Source organism: Paralichthys olivaceus, chromosome 1 (assembly GCF_024713975.1).
Source record: "Paralichthys olivaceus isolate ysfri-2021 chromosome 1, ASM2471397v2, whole genome shotgun sequence".
Taxonomy (NCBI): Eukaryota; Metazoa; Chordata; class Actinopteri; order Pleuronectiformes; family Paralichthyidae; genus Paralichthys; species Paralichthys olivaceus.
Window position 1 is genome coordinate 23,101,244 of NC_091093.1, and position 15,992 is coordinate 23,117,235.

The 15,992-nt window shown below is 39.2% G+C and overlaps 1 protein-coding gene across 4 annotated transcripts in view; it reads right to left on the reverse strand.

Annotated features, from left to right (window-relative positions):
* LOC109625137 (protocadherin-9) overlaps positions 1 to 15,992 on the reverse strand; it is a 190,366-nt gene that overhangs the window by 146,908 nt on the left and 27,466 nt on the right. The window lies entirely within an intron of this gene.

A 15,992-nucleotide genomic window follows, 5' to 3' on the forward strand; every position in this document is an offset into this window, starting at 1 on the left:
ATATGGATATTTGTCAGCACTTTTTGAACTGTGGGACATACGCCTTGTTTTTTTTACTGGTGCAGCTCATTTTTCACAACCTCGAAAGTTTTGATGGTCACAAAGATGTTCCCTGTTGTGTCCTCAAAATGAGTTTCCGGATCCATCTATGTGTTAATAGTATATATGTATATATATATATATATATATATATAAAGATACTTGGAATATTTTACCTTACATGGTTCTGAATATACATATTTCTACTTGTAGATGTGAGTTTGAGTTCGTTTAAATGGTAATTGAGTGAAGTTTCAGTTCATACTCATTATTACACCACTGCAGTGACCTCCCTGTTTGGAATGGGACTGTTTGTTTGGCCTGTGGTGATGCTGGTTGCAGCTTTCTTTCTGAAACTGTAATGCTAGATAAATGAATAACTGTATTCTTCATTTGTGCTAAAGTAAATGAGCTTCAATTAATAAATTAAGAATATTAAATGAACATTAGATGTCCGGGGAAATGTTTGTTGAGAAATGTTTTTCTCAATATCAGTCGGACACATTTTATGCCAGTAAGCTCTCAAACCCACTTTCAGTCAGTACACCCATTTTCAATTTCAATTTCTTTTCTTGTCTGTGGTCAGATAAAAACATGTTCGTCTGTAGAAAGAATCCCATTTTATTTTGTTGAATTTATTCTCTCTTAATATCAAATTGAAATGAAATAGAGGTTTCCTCACCCTGCTCCCCATTCCGATGGGTTAATGTTCTCACTCTGCTCTGCACCGCTTTGGTAAAATCAATGGGCAGTTTACAGTTGCATTTGTAAAAATGTTGGTCTATATTTTCTTCATAATCTACCAGTAAAGCAAAGTTCTGATTATTTTCCATGAGTTGAGAAGCGAGATTGAATGCCTCGAGAAAGTTCAGCGATAGCAAAGCATCCCTGCCTGAAAACATTTTGTGTTGATATATGAAATACATTTTCTGTGTTGTTCAGCGTCAAGGTAAATTTAAAGGAGGATGGAGGCGATGAGGTGTATAACTCCTCCAACTTGCAATTTGGGATTGCAGGCTGATCTGATTTACATTGCTCTAAATAGTGCTTCTATTCTGTTTTGGATGAAGAGGATTTAAAAAAGAAAACACACACACACACACAACAACAACAAACCGTTGTTATAATTTGAGGTGGACTGTTTGCTCACTGTGCATTCAAATGAGACCCAGGGGTTTATTATCTGAGCTGATGTAACTGTCTCTCTGAAGACTCCACCTGTATCTGAACATAAGTTTTTACAGTTACAGTGAAAAAAGAAAAGCATCTCTTTTTCATTCCTTTGGCTGTGTCAGCATCCACTACATCTTAAGTTGGTGGGTAAATATCTATGAATTTTATGTCCTTAATCTTTGGTGCAGCTCCGACAATGCAACACTTTAGCTTTAAAGTTGTTTCTGCAGATACACAGTGGCACAGTCTCTGAATGCAAACTGTATCTTAAGGTTACAGGTAGATTTTTTTGCAAAACACATTCTTCTCCATCTCTGTGGCTAAATTAGTCCTCACTTTTGATTTGTGTTGTAGAATATTTTAAATTACTTCTTGTTCAAAGCTATTCATCCCTGCACAATACATATTTACTTCAGATCAAATCCCTCAGTGTTTCTGTCTCTGAATATGATCCTGGTCAAACGAACGAGAAAGAACTTGCACAGGAAACAGGTAAAAGCCAGCTTGGCAGTGGACACATTTGCATACAAACAATACTTATTAGTCACACTGAAGTGATGTGATTTCACCCAGTAACCCAGTTTGCATGCATTATTTGATTGTCGAATTACTTTGTTTAGTGGGCTGTGATTCAATTACATCCAACCTGCATTGGTTTAATATCAGTTTGGAGAAATGTTGGGACCATTCTGTCATAAAACCTTGATGTGTTTGCAGGAGACTGTGGTGGAAAATAGTAAAATCAGACTTTGGTGTAAACTGAAATAGCAGAAATTATGACTTGTTAATTACATTGCTGCACCAAACAATGTTTATCTAATTAGGAAAATCAGAGCAAGATGATGCATAATAATGACTGTCTCTGTGTTCTGTGTGATGGGGTTCAGTCAGATTATTTTCTGCTTGAAAATGTATTAAATATGAACTGGAGATGCACAGTTGCACAGAAAACCTTGTGCAACACAGTGTTTGTTGATGTAAACTTAAAATAAATGTATAATCATCTTAATTCTTAATTCTTCTTAATTCTTAATTCTTGATAAATTTAAATCATTTCATGGGTGACAGGATGTTACACCTCACAAGTCATTTTTGAGTTTAAACTATTTACTGTATATTAAGATGGATAATGAATCTCAACTTCCTTGTACAACTTACTTGTACAAACATGAAGGTGAAATATCCAAGTTACGGGTTCTGTCATTTTACAGCCAGAGTCTGTGGACTGGTGATCGAGGTGTGGAGCCATGTAATTGAGGTCCCGTCAATATACAATTTTGACCAATTGCAAGTCAGTCTCAGTTATCAATCATAACGTTTCACTCCATGAAATAACACAAACCATCTTCGAGAAAAATTAGTCTGGTTGCTTTGACATTTTAGTTTGGCCCATGTCCTATGCACCAACATGGAGGAGGCTGGGTTCATGAGTGATCTGGATGTTTGGGCTTTTATCTTTACATTCAGTCTATGGATCGAACTTGTCAGGCAGCCATGGCCTTTTTGTGAGGAGTTTGCATGTTCACCTTATGTCTTTGTTTTTTTCTCTGGTTCCTCCACTTTAATCTGTCAATCCAGAGACAATGAGGTTCGGATAAAGGGCAACTTTAAATTGACCAATGTCATCTGGGATCAGCCTCAGCTCGCTCGTGGCCCTTCAGAATAAGTGGCGTATATTTGAATCACACAGGTGTTCGACCCTATCACACAACAGCCCTGTGTAGCTGTACTTAATTCTGTCATCATTAACTAACAAGTTGCAAAGTCATTTTTTAACCTTTGACACTAGTTTAAGATATTGAGGGTTTAAATTAACTGTGTGTTACTTAATATATCACAGATAAGTATCTTGTTAACCATCCTCCGAGGTTTAAATGTCAAAAATAGCTAATTTACTCTAATTAAAACACTTTCTTGTATCAAAGGAGCATCTGCCAGCTTCATCTGGGGGTTGCAGTGAACCCTCTTCTCATGAATATGTAAATCGATAGTGAACCTGAAAGAATCAACCTAATGCCGACGGCCAGAACCAGCCAGTAATAAATCACAAAGCGATAAGAAATAATATTAGAGTGGATTCAAATGAGTCAACAGTAGGGCCGCGTAAGGTAATCCGCAATTAATAACACAAAGACATCAGATGTTATCTGTTCTGGTCAATCTCTAATGTCAGGGAATTAGATGAAGTCAAGTGTGTCAGCAGAGCTAATGGTGCAGAAAGATCATTTCCAGGCTGATGCAGCTCGAGACAAGCCGACATCGTCTAACTCAATGGTTTCCTGTCAGCGTCGCTAAGGTTGACAGGGAGTGTAAACCTGCAGGGTTTTGAGGATGTGAGGTTACACAGGCACAGGTGGAAGTGGGAGAAAACATTCAGAAGGGCAGAGGACAGAGCTCAGTGTCGATACTGTTCCTGAAACAGGTTTGATTCTAAAGCAAGCTGTGGGAGGTGGGGTCAGTGGTAAAATCATGGGTCTATAAAATAAATATTATAAATGGTCATATGGTCTAAACACTTGCATTCAGCTGTTCACATACACATTGGTACAGCCCTTCCATATAGAGCTCTTCTTCTATCACCCACGATTCAGCAGGTGTAATTCAGGGTTGAGTTCAAGAACACTTTGGAATGCAGACTAGAGGAGCAGAGGATTGAACCACCGACCTTCTGGTTCACAGACAACTCATTCTACTTGAGCCATGGCTGCATAAAGCTACAACGAGCTCGTTCAAAAGCTCTTTTCACCAGAACACATTGAACAGCCAAGATTGCTGGTCGGGGAAAATACAGTTGGATGCTTAACAGAGATTCTCTTGATATTGCAGTATTGATTCTGCTTCACGCTTTAGACAAATTTCTTATGCCCTTAAGGTAACAGCAGAATATAAAAGGGAAAGAAATCTCAGATCCAAGTTTTCAAGGCCTTTGGGAAGAAATTAAGTTCAGCTGGACTTTAAAGGCGCTGTTAGGTGGAATATTGGATTTAATTTTGACGTCAACCTTTTACTTGTTTCGCAATCTGCTTTTACAATAAATTCTGGGAGCTGTAGGTCTCTGGCTCTACCTCTGTTCGGAGCCATAAAGACGTTTTCTCTATGCGATTCGCCATATTATCCACGAAAGCCAACCCTGGAGTGCACTGAGGTAAAAAGCATTGTAGAGAGAGCAGCTAATTGTTCTATCACTAGAGTTTTGTGTTGCGTGTAGCACCTTCAAGCAATCACAAGTTATATTTTCAAATTGTTTTCCAGAATCTTGCAGAGGGAAAATATTCTCCTGAGATGCACAAGGTCTTAAAAAGTGTAACCAACCCTCAAAATGATTTTATTGCCCAACCTGACATGTACGCATCCTTCCAAGGAATAAATAAATACATTTAAAATATCCATTGAAGTCATCCAGTGACCTTCGCTTCAGAAGAAAATAAAGTTTGTCCTGTGTATCAGTTTGTTATTGTGCATTGAAGCAGTGCACAAAGAGAGTCCGGAGTTTCATAAAAGAGCCTAAAGTGAAATTCACTATGGGCATTTAGAGGGATGATAATTCAAAATGGAGCGTTGCACCTAGATTAGGTTAGAGAACACACATAACAGATTTTACGAGACTTTTAAGCGCTCAAAAGGGTAAAACCTCAAAAACATGCTACAGTTCTCCTAAAGTAATTAGACTCATTCCTCCAAACTCAACATCCTTAATTTGTAACACAGGTACTCTTAAGATTTCTCCTGACAGTATTCCTGATTAACACGACATCATCACATTTATTTTATTTGACTTTACAGTTTCCTCCAAAGACATTCAACACGTGTTCTCTGATCTTAATGTGTAAATTCACTTTGGTCCCATTCGACAGATATAACATGTGTCTCTCGTGTTATATTCTGTTCTTAGATCTCACATATGACCTGAAACCTCCAACAATTTCAGACTGGAACTCAGGAACCCACACAATTTCTGCTTGTATTGGTTCCTTGTTTTGTTGGAGGGGTTTGATCTGCCCACAGGCCTCTAATTCAGCTCATCTTATCATTTGGAAGAATCAAACAGCACAACACAGCCGACAGGAAATATTTTCCACCGGGATATTACTTTTAGCAGCAACACAAACAGAAACCACTTGCAGGCTCAAACTACAAGCCACATATTAAGGGAAAAAACCTGAAACACGAAGGGGAAAGGCGGCATGACAACGGCCTCCATCCAGAGGGCACGAGGGGTAGCTGGGTGTTTTGATGAGTATGAAAACGATGTGAATCATATGCCATAGCCTTCACAGTCACCACATATCAACCCATATGAACACATACGGGAGAATTTGGGTCGGCACTCGTCAGTATCATCATGATGTTGTTCAATCCCTCCACAGAGGTCAGTTTGGTAGAATCAGTGTCAAGGTGCATTGAAGATGTTCTCCTCAACCTACTGCTGCTTTCAGATATGCACTGAATTCTGGAAAAATCTCCAGAGAACGCAAATGTCTGAGTCAGTTGCTCTCGTATTCCCCGGAACTTGTCCTGCCAGTCACCCAATACAATGTGAGCCAGTGTGAAAAGGACTGGAAAGAGTCTGTAAAAGATTCACAGGGAGCGAGTGGGCGTGTTGTGAAAATACAAATCCTGAAAAACATGGTTTCATACATGTAAGAGACACAAACATAGAAAGATAGAATGCTGTCAACAAAATCACCCCCCCCCCACGGGGGAATCAATACATTATGTCTTGCCTCCTGCTTGCTCTGCCCAGACCACTCCTCGCCCTCTGGACATTTTCCTGTTGTTGTGAATGCGTCTGACCCGGAAAATCTCCTGCTGTGTCTGGACCCAATTTTCATCTCTGAAAATGGCTTCTGAGACTTCATGTTATTTTCATTTCATCACCTTCAGTTTTGAGTTTAGATCACTTTGTATTGTATTGTTTGTATTTGTACAAATCTGTCGTATTACCCTGTAAAAACGCTGTATTAGCTTTCCGTTAACTTTGTGTTCACGTTTGCTTGAAGCATGGAGTCTTTTGGATTAGGGTTACAGTGATTTCTCAGACCGTTTTCGTTGACAGGTTTCATCACTCCTCTTGAGTGTGTGCGAGCAATAGACAGCCGACCTTCATCATAGCCTACACATTACCCACACTAACATGCAGAGGACACACACACACACACACACACACTCACACACACACACACACACACACACACACATACTCCCATACCCTACAATAATGTGCAGATCTATCTGCAGTGATCACTGTCTCCCTCCTCAGAGATACTTAATGCCTAAATCTCTTTCTAACTGGCAATCACATAATTGGCTGTGGTCCATTTGCTCGCCCGCGTGTGTGTCCTCTCACTAACAGCAGATTTTAATGAATCGGTTTTACAGTGATTAGAGCTCCTGGCTGTACGGAGGTCAGGGAGGGAGTGGGAGACTCTGACCACTGAGAGCCAGCCGAGCATCAGTGTCTGCAGTCTGCTTGGCGTGTAGCACGGTGCGATGGGCTCCATCAAAACGCTGCAGTTTTCTCTCTCTCTTGATAACTCTTTGTCTGCTCCATCACTGCACCTCGCTATCTCTTTCCAAGAATGTCCGTCCCTATCTTTCTCCCTGTCTGCTCATGCACACATACACACACAAACGGTGTTATATCTCTATTTCCTCGAGCTAGCCACAACGCTATTTGTCTCTACCCATGGTATCCATGGTACCCAAAAAGTACCTCGAGGGGAGCTACAGGTGACTGAAGCAATTTAACATTGGGCTCACTCAGGTCTGCCTTCTGTGATAACTTATCTTAGGCAACAGCTGACGGAAAGTTAACAAAAAAGAAAAAGAAAGAAAACCCATTGTGTTATTTTAGAAATTTGTTCTTTTGTGGTAACAATATATTTCAAATTCAATAACCTTGGCAAATTTGACTGAGGTGGAATGTTGTCCAATTTTCTTTTTCATGGTGTGCGTTATATAACGTGGTCTATTACAGCCATCACATCAGTACAACAGCTAAATCAATCCTCAATTTTAACTGTAATTGTTGCCAGAACAGTTTCTGAACATCTTTCAGCCACAAAGTGTCCAAACTGTGTATATATATTTCTATATACACATTTCTATTTCTAATATAATGTTTTTTTGCTGTTTTACGCAACCTTATTTAATCAACTGGATTATGATTTATAGAACTATCTAGCTGCATATTAATTGTTAAAACCCCCCCTTTGAGTCAACCAGCTACACTAAACATTTTTGCTCATGCTGGACTCACATGTATGCCAAGCGTCAACCCCCGACAGTGGGAGTACCCGGCGCTTGGTGCCAGTGCGATGACAACAATCACCGTTTGATGCTTGGGACACACGATATAGCCTGCTTTGATGCTAGTGCTATCAATTCAGTGCTTAAGAGAAATACACGGAAATAAAATCCACAACCGGATGAACACACAGCAAGTTAGCCAGCTCTGCTTAACTTCAAGAAGATTCATGATGCGACGGAACCATTATGTTTTTCGGCAATACTGCTGTGTAGACAGCAGTGTTTCAGTTGAAGCCTCCAACACATAAATGAGACTCTGTGTTACAGAGTAAGTAACATTAAGTCTGTAATGGTAATAATCCAGTATTATAATATCACACTGATATACTATTACCTATAATGAGACATTTCATTTTGCTTTACACTTTGATGCTCATACTAATCATCATAATATAAATATGATTTAATGAGATTTTGAATGAGGGACTTGACCTGTAGTTTTGCTTTGAAACAATTCGAACTGGAGCAAAGATTTTGTTTGATTTATGTCATTAATCTGTGTCAGGATACGAAAATTTACTAAATATATAATTACAAATCAGTAAGAGATTAAACAGCTTAATTTATATTATACCTTAAATAAATCAAATACCTTTCAATATCATTTTCTGAATGAAGGCAATAGAACATTGATTTGTTTCGGCCTTTGGTTCATGATCTCCAGCCCAGTACTTGCTTTTCATCTTTGAGACATTAACCAGTTCTACAAAATGCTAAAAACACAAATGTGCTCACATGGAAATACCTCCACTGGCATCTGCTGGTTGTTAAGCATGACTCATAGCCTGAAACCCAGCCTCAGTGTTGATACAAAGCATGGCTCACAGCAGCGCACCGCACAGCCAACTCCACTGATTTACCATGTCAACTTCTCTAATTCACCATGTTCTCCATGTTGGCCAGACAATCTGTGTAGACAGCTTCAAACCAGCCACACTGACAGGAATGGCAATGGCAGTTGGGGGTCTGCCCAATGCGTCTCTGGCTATGACACACCTGTCAATCAGATGGAAATGCCACGGTATGCAAGCCAGAGAGCTGTTGTGCTGCTGCTCCTGCCAAAAGGAGCCACAGATGTAATTTCTTTGTCAGCACTGCTACATACATCCCAAATTATGGATACTACCAGTTTCTACTACTGTCGTATATTGGAATGTCTCTTTTCAAACGGGCGAACCCTGGAATTTTAATGGATTTTAATATTTCCTCACACCGTAGATTCACAGGAATAATTTTTACTATTTGAAAAATAATACACACCAATGTGTCATGTTTTGAATCTGGTCTGATCCGTGTCAAAGTCACTGTCATGCACATGGACCAAAGATGTGTGACAGTCATGGTAGGGAAATACAAACTAATCCATTAATGATTCATCGTTTGAGAAAGAGATGAGGACATTAAAAGCATTTCTGTGGAAAGTTTAGTGTGTGTGGTTGTTTTGTGTCACACTGCAGTAAAATACAGTGTCTTTGTGCCTGTGAAAAGTCGGCCCCCTTACATACCCACTCATGCACAATATTGTTTCCAGTTGCTTAATCTCTTTTGGGTTTTTTCCAACTTTATTTGTTTCGGCCACTATTATAATGCCTTTATGCTCCACCCTCGAAGAAATTGCTTCAGTGGAGGCCCAAATGTGCCACGAGTGGGGGTTGAAAAGCAAACAGCTTCACTTTTTTCCACACTATTGTCTGGTTCCTCAGTGCATTACTGTTTTGACCACTTTAGTCTAATCACTGCTCTCTCACCATAAACATATACAGAAAAACAAAATCACAATATTGGGGAAAATTGATTTTTCTCCTTTGGGAGGAAAATTAAATGATACACAGCGAGTTGGATATAAATGATAAATGATGAGTCTCATTGAGATGTTAGAGATTATTTTAATTTGCTTGGGTTATCCTCTCGTCACATGCAGCTCTGCACAGAAACAGTGCAGCAGAGTCAGCTCGCTCTGAGGCAATTGATGGCAGAAACTATGCCAAGTACTTATCCAGAGGTGGGTTTAGAGTCGTGTGTGTAAAACTACTCACTGTCACATGGAAATAGAGTGAGAGTGCAATATTGAAAAATCAGCTGATTTAGTCCAGTCTTTTTCTGCTGGTTGTCTTTTATCTTGAACTACATTCGATACTTCTGTTATTTTTGTGTTCACTAATATAACATTCATCTGGTTTGACGAGGTCCAGAAGGATGATACATGTAGTTGCAGACAATGCTACTGTTTGTGATCACCACCCCGTAGTAATATTACTGAATGAGTCTTGATCAAAGCCAATACAAAAATGAGGTAATGAGGTAACTACCTGTTAATCTCAGTGATGCAAGCTGGGTTTGCTGTATTATATTGATTTCCTGTCCTGTCGAACATTTTGAATTTAACATTAAGGATATATTGGACGCAAATCCATTAAATACAAAATGGGTGGCTGTGGCACAGGAGATGGAGTGGGTGGTACACTAACAAGAAGGTCGGCGGTTTGATCCTCAGCTCCTCCAGTCCACATGCCCATGTGTCCTAAGGAAAGACACTGATCCTGAACCATACATGTTGGTGATTGTGACTTGGTGGTGAGACTAGATAAGTGCTACATCAATACAGTAATTTGACCAATATCTGTTGAAGGCTATTTCTATCTATATTTGTTCTATTTTAAGTGTGTTCTAACTTTATATTTGCTGCGTATTGTACATGCATCACCACCAACATATTCAATAGGGACGGGATGTGAGGTTGACGGTCGGAAAAAGGGATGTGAGTGGACAGTTATAAGAATATCGTGAATGGCATGAAAAATAATTCAGTTATTGTAATATTTGTGATATAATTCTTTATCCTCCTGTTTCTTTTACGTTATTCAACAAATGTACACATCTCGAACAAAACCAGCTGAATAAAACTAAGCCGTCTCAGTCTGTGCAAGTCGTGGATAAAAGGCTTTGCCTGATGGACGACTCTGAGTTTTTAGGAGGTTAGCTTGTTGGCCAATCGACCGTTACATGATGACAAAACAAAAATTATCCATGTGTCCCTGGCAGCTTGTATGCTCCGGTGCTCATGGTTGCACACAGCAAGCTTTAACACTGACTGACCGTAAAGCTGACTGAGGGGCTGAATGGACTATGACTTTATTTACACCTTCTATAAAAGTGTAATGTGCATCTGGATATGCTATATGGATAATGAACAATCTGATCATGCCCTTGCATTTACACATAGTATTTGATGTCTGCATCTGTTGGCTTCATAATTGGATCTTGTTTTTACGAGTGCTTTGCAAAATAAGGACAGTGCTGGGGAGGTGAAGTGGTGCCAAGTCTGTGTATTGTCACATAAATGGGCAGATGCAGACTCACAAAGGCTGCTACTGCTCCAGAGCCAAGACTTTTGTTTTTCTTCCCCTTTGAGACACTTCAGTTTAAGACGTGGTCATAATGCTTCTGTCCTGTCAGTGGATACTTTCTCACTAATGCAAACATGTGATGCAGATTGTGTTTCCACCTGAATGACTCCCTGGCGACAATCCAATGATAATGTGAGCCAAACCACCCCCGGAGGTCCCCAGCCCTCATGTGGGTCATTCTGTCTCTCATAGTGGAAGGGGCACTATGTCACACTGTTTGGTAACAAAACTGTTTTATAGTTTGCTCATCACTGACTATTTAAATCATACATCAAATCAAATAATATGAGTCTGAAAAGTTGAGGTGTCTGCTTTTGTTTAAACAAGACTTGCGTTGAAATTTTAAATGTATTAATGCACTGGAATTATGACTATTTCTAAATTGTTAAGATCTGCTGGTCGTCATCCATCATCCACGAAGCAGCTCTTATTTCAAGAAGATTAAAAGTTGACAGTTTCCTGGTATTCAACATTTATAAGAGTCTTCAATTGTCTCAGCAGGAACCCTGTCACTTTATATATAAATACATATAAATGAATGTAAAGTAAATTTGGTGTTGAACAAGAGAGATTGCTTCAGAAATGTTATAAAATAAAGCACGTATATTGTAGTAGCATTAAGAAGTTATCAATAAATCACTTAGAAAAGTGAGGATTAAAACCAGTGGCATTTAAGCTAAAGGAAGAAGGTTCCTCTGACAATGTGGAAGAAAACATGAGTTTAGCAGAAAAGGTGGAGGCTCCTGAGGCTTTTTATTCTCACATGTTAAGCGTTGAAGGAGTTAAAATGTGTAGATAAATGTGAACTATTCTTGTATTAATGATAGAGTTTAAATATCACAGGTGCGCAGCAGTGTCAACCTTCCATCGACTGACTTTCAAACTATGAACAAACTTCTGGAAACATGGCAGTGGAGACCTTTATCAGACAGGACTGATTAAAGTCAGTAAAGTTGACTAAACCCTTAAAGCAATATATTGTAGACTTTATATAAGGAGTCTGAGTGAAACTACACTTCAGTGCCATCAACTAGAGCATAGCCAATATGGATCTGTTGGGGGGGGCAATGACAATACTGACATTAGGGAGTAAGAAATATCTGATACCAATATATCAGCTGATAATTTATATTATATTATAACTATAAATTTGGCAATGAGTCGTAAGATGTCTTCATCAAATGTAATTACAACTTGATATGTTACAGTTTAACCATAAACTTAAACTTTATATAAATAACTATGAATAAACAGACATGCTCATATTGCCCAATTTCTACTGGTCAACCGATAAATTGATCCGGTTCTGCAGTTAACATTGTGATTTACATTTAATTTGTAATATAGTTACAGTTCTCTGACTAAGTCATATTTTGAATTTCTTTACAAAAACGCTCCTTCAGGACTCTTTTGAACATGAATGTTTGAAGGGTGAAGAATCAGCAGATAAAGCTGCGACACATCGTAGTGACTAAGATCTATTTTCATATATAATAATAACAAGTTGTGACTGAGCTGGAGTGACGAACATGTGTTAGCATCTCAAACTTTATCCAAACACAGACGCTGACAAATCAAAAGCACTTAAGAGCTCTAGCACATTTCATGCCACTCTCTCTTTTCTCTTACTCAACATCAACGTTTTGTGGAGATACCAAGGAGAAATCTCGAAGCTCTGCAACAAATCTGTAGCATCTGTTGTACCACAGACCAGATAACTGATTTTTGTGTTTTTCCCTTTTTTTCCCCACCTCTCTTTTTTCCCTGTGAGCACACTCAATCCTCTGTGTTGACTGGCCAAGATAAGACATCAGCTGCGAGTCATCAGGCACAAAAGGGGCCCGCGGCACGCTGCTCTGCCTCGTCTTGACTCGCCTCACAGCGAGGGACACATCCTTCCATCCCTGTAGCAATCGATGACACCCTGGTCACCTCTTGTCCCGGCTCCCTCTCCTTCTCACTGATCTCTCCCACTAACGTATTCCCTTTGCATGAGTGTTCCATCTCATGACTCACTCCTGCGTGTGTGTGTGCGGCCATGCATGTGAGGCGACAAAATGAATCAACAAAAGTGCAAACATGGAGTCACACAAACAAGACACTCAGAGACACATACCATAGCCTCCAAAGTTTCCATGTTAACATGTGTGCTGTATGTTGTATGTAAACTGAAATCACACATGTACCTGCAGCATTCAAGCATTAGTGTGTATGTTCACTCTTATTCTCACAGGCAAACATTTCCACAGAGGGGCTTGGGAAGACTTTATCTTGTTGAGCGATATAGATGTGTGAAGTGATGTGACTTCTCAGTATATCTGTTGTTTGAGGGGCTAAATCACATGACCTGTCCATGACATGAGCGGAACTAAGTGGTGAAATAGAGTCAACTTTGACCTGCATCTGTGAGTGCGTTATCTATTCACCTTTGGTTATTCAATAGTGGGGAATCTTATTGAGACTCAAGTCAAGACTCTACAGGCAAAGGTTAAAAAAAGATATCATGATGAAACTTCCCTCACTGTTTACTTACATTGAGATGTTAGTTTTTTGTGCTTATTTACATACATTTCCACAACAGGAATCGGAACACTGGAGGAGTCAGGTTTCGAAAAGTCTTTTTTTGTTGACATATTAGAGCTGAAGGTTTTTACAGAGAGGAGTTTCGATATCTCTGTTTCTCTCTCCATGAATCAGAAAATGCTGTCAACAGTCTTAAGAAAATCAATTTGCTCTATGTTTTTAGGAATAAACTGTCACATAAATCAGGATGTGGCTGATATATGGACCAGCCCCTCTGCAAAAGTACAGAGATATAAGAGTAAAGCCGGGAAGTTTGTAGCTTGTAACAGCTTCTGATGAGGAGACTTTTGGCTCAGTGTATAAAAAACCCCAGTCCATATATCTCTGCCTTTGAAGATAAGTGTAGTCTTTGAAATCTCACATCTAAATGTGTATTTTGGACATTTTCTGTACCCTGTTCCGAGAGGAAACACGTTACCGGAGCAAAAAAGATGAAAATACCATAATTGGTAACCTGTGGTGTCTCACCTCAATATTCTTACAGTAAAGTAAATGGTGGTCATAATATTTCTATAGATATTGATAGAAGCATTGATGCAGCACTCAAGCAGCATTGTATTGTACAAAGACACTGAGATCCCCTCCCCCCCAACCGACACCTGCAGACGTTTAGCTTAGCTTAGCACAAACACTTCAAACAAAGGAAAAAAGCTAGCCTGAGTCTGTTCAAAGATAAAACTAAAACCCACCCGCCAGCAACTCTAAAGCTCACTAATTAACATGCTTTGTCTCATTTGTTTACTCTGAAGAAAAACTGAAGTTTAAAAATGCCAAGTTGTGGTTTTATGGGGCTTGTGTGCAGGACTATTTCTGGGCTAGAAAGTCACTGTGTCAGCAGTGGTTTTATATTTAAAGTTCAGAAAATAAGTGCATTTCCAGAATGTTGAATTGTTCTTATCTTAGAGTTGTGATGAAAAAGTAAAAGGAAATGAAACTCCCGAACAGAAAAGTGTTCGGAGAAGTGTTTGGTTTTATTCTCCTATCGCTCCTGCACAAGCTTTTACATTGTACATAAATAGATAAAACTAATCTTAAAATAAGGGAAAGAGTGAGATTGAAGAAAACTGTCTGTTTCAGTTTTTTAAGTTGCCATTCGACGCAAACTCAAAATCCAAATTTGCTGTTTTGTATTCAGTTATGCTTTTCTTGAGTTTTCTTCAGGGTAAGTTCAACCTCCATAAGATTACGGAAGAAGGGCTTTTTAACTACTATACCTTTTATATGCAGCTAGTAAAATATGTGTCATGAGTAACGGGAAAGGTTTTATAAAGTACAAGCCCAGAGGATGAGCGGCTGCGTGAATAATAGGACTTGTCAAACTCTTACAATGCACCAGACGGATCACAAGCACTGTGAGCTAAAAATAACCGCAGCAGTGGTAATGAAATTAAAACGACACTGCCTCTACCCTCTGATTAGAACCAAACAGACTGTTACAAATAGAAATTTAAAACTTCCCACGTGAGAAACCATTTCAGTTCAAGTAGCGACTGGGGCGGTGGTGTCGCATGCAAACGCTTATTTGTTTTGTTATATGCATAACAAAAGAAAAACTCTTATTATTCTTTTTTTTTCAAGGAGCAGAAAACTTGAGTTCACATCCTGAGTCATGCATGAGGTTTATCTCAAAAGCACCTTTGTAAAGGTTTCTTATTTTTGTTGTTTTTAAAAAGTTCACTCAAATTGTTTCATGATTCAAGTTAGTGTTGACTCTTCCAATATTTTGCAAAGACCTGCACTCTCCAAACCATTAGCAAAGTTCTGTGAGTGCCTAAATATAATCATTAAAATGTTTCATCATGGTTCATGCAGATATTCCGTCAAAACAAATTTAATATCAGGAAAGTTTTCACTGTGCAACTTTGCTGACACATTTATTAAAACTACATGAAATGATCTTGTAATGTACATGTTTAATGTTTTTTTGTAAATATTCCTCCACTAGGGCTTGTGTTACGATTACAAATACACATACAAATAAACCTCCCTCTTATATATTGAGCTACTGTGAATAGCTTTAGTTCAAATAGTCCTAATAGACGTTAGATTTCCTGCCATGAAATTATTTTCACACAGTGACTACATCATTATGTTTGTGAAGCTAAGTCACTCTTGTAAGTGCTTGTTCCAGTTTGTCGCACTGTAAACATTGCACACATGTATTGACCTATGCATAACTGGCGGTGCAGATAGAGGCAGAGTAAAGGTCAGAACTGGTTCCAATTCAAAACTGGTCCATGCCTGCTGCGGCTGCTCCGACAGCTTTTGGAGCGAACGCGCTGCACACGAGCCGGTGACAGGGTGCAAGCTGATCAGTCTGATCCAACAGAAGTGGCTCGTGGACAGGATATGAGTGAGTGTTGGGGCTTGAATAAAGGAGAATAACAAATTCAGAGTGTCAGCCTGACTGCCAGCTCTGTGATTGGACTAATACTGTGTGGTTTTCCAAAGCAGCGTCTGTCTGTGCACGTCGGCTGCGGC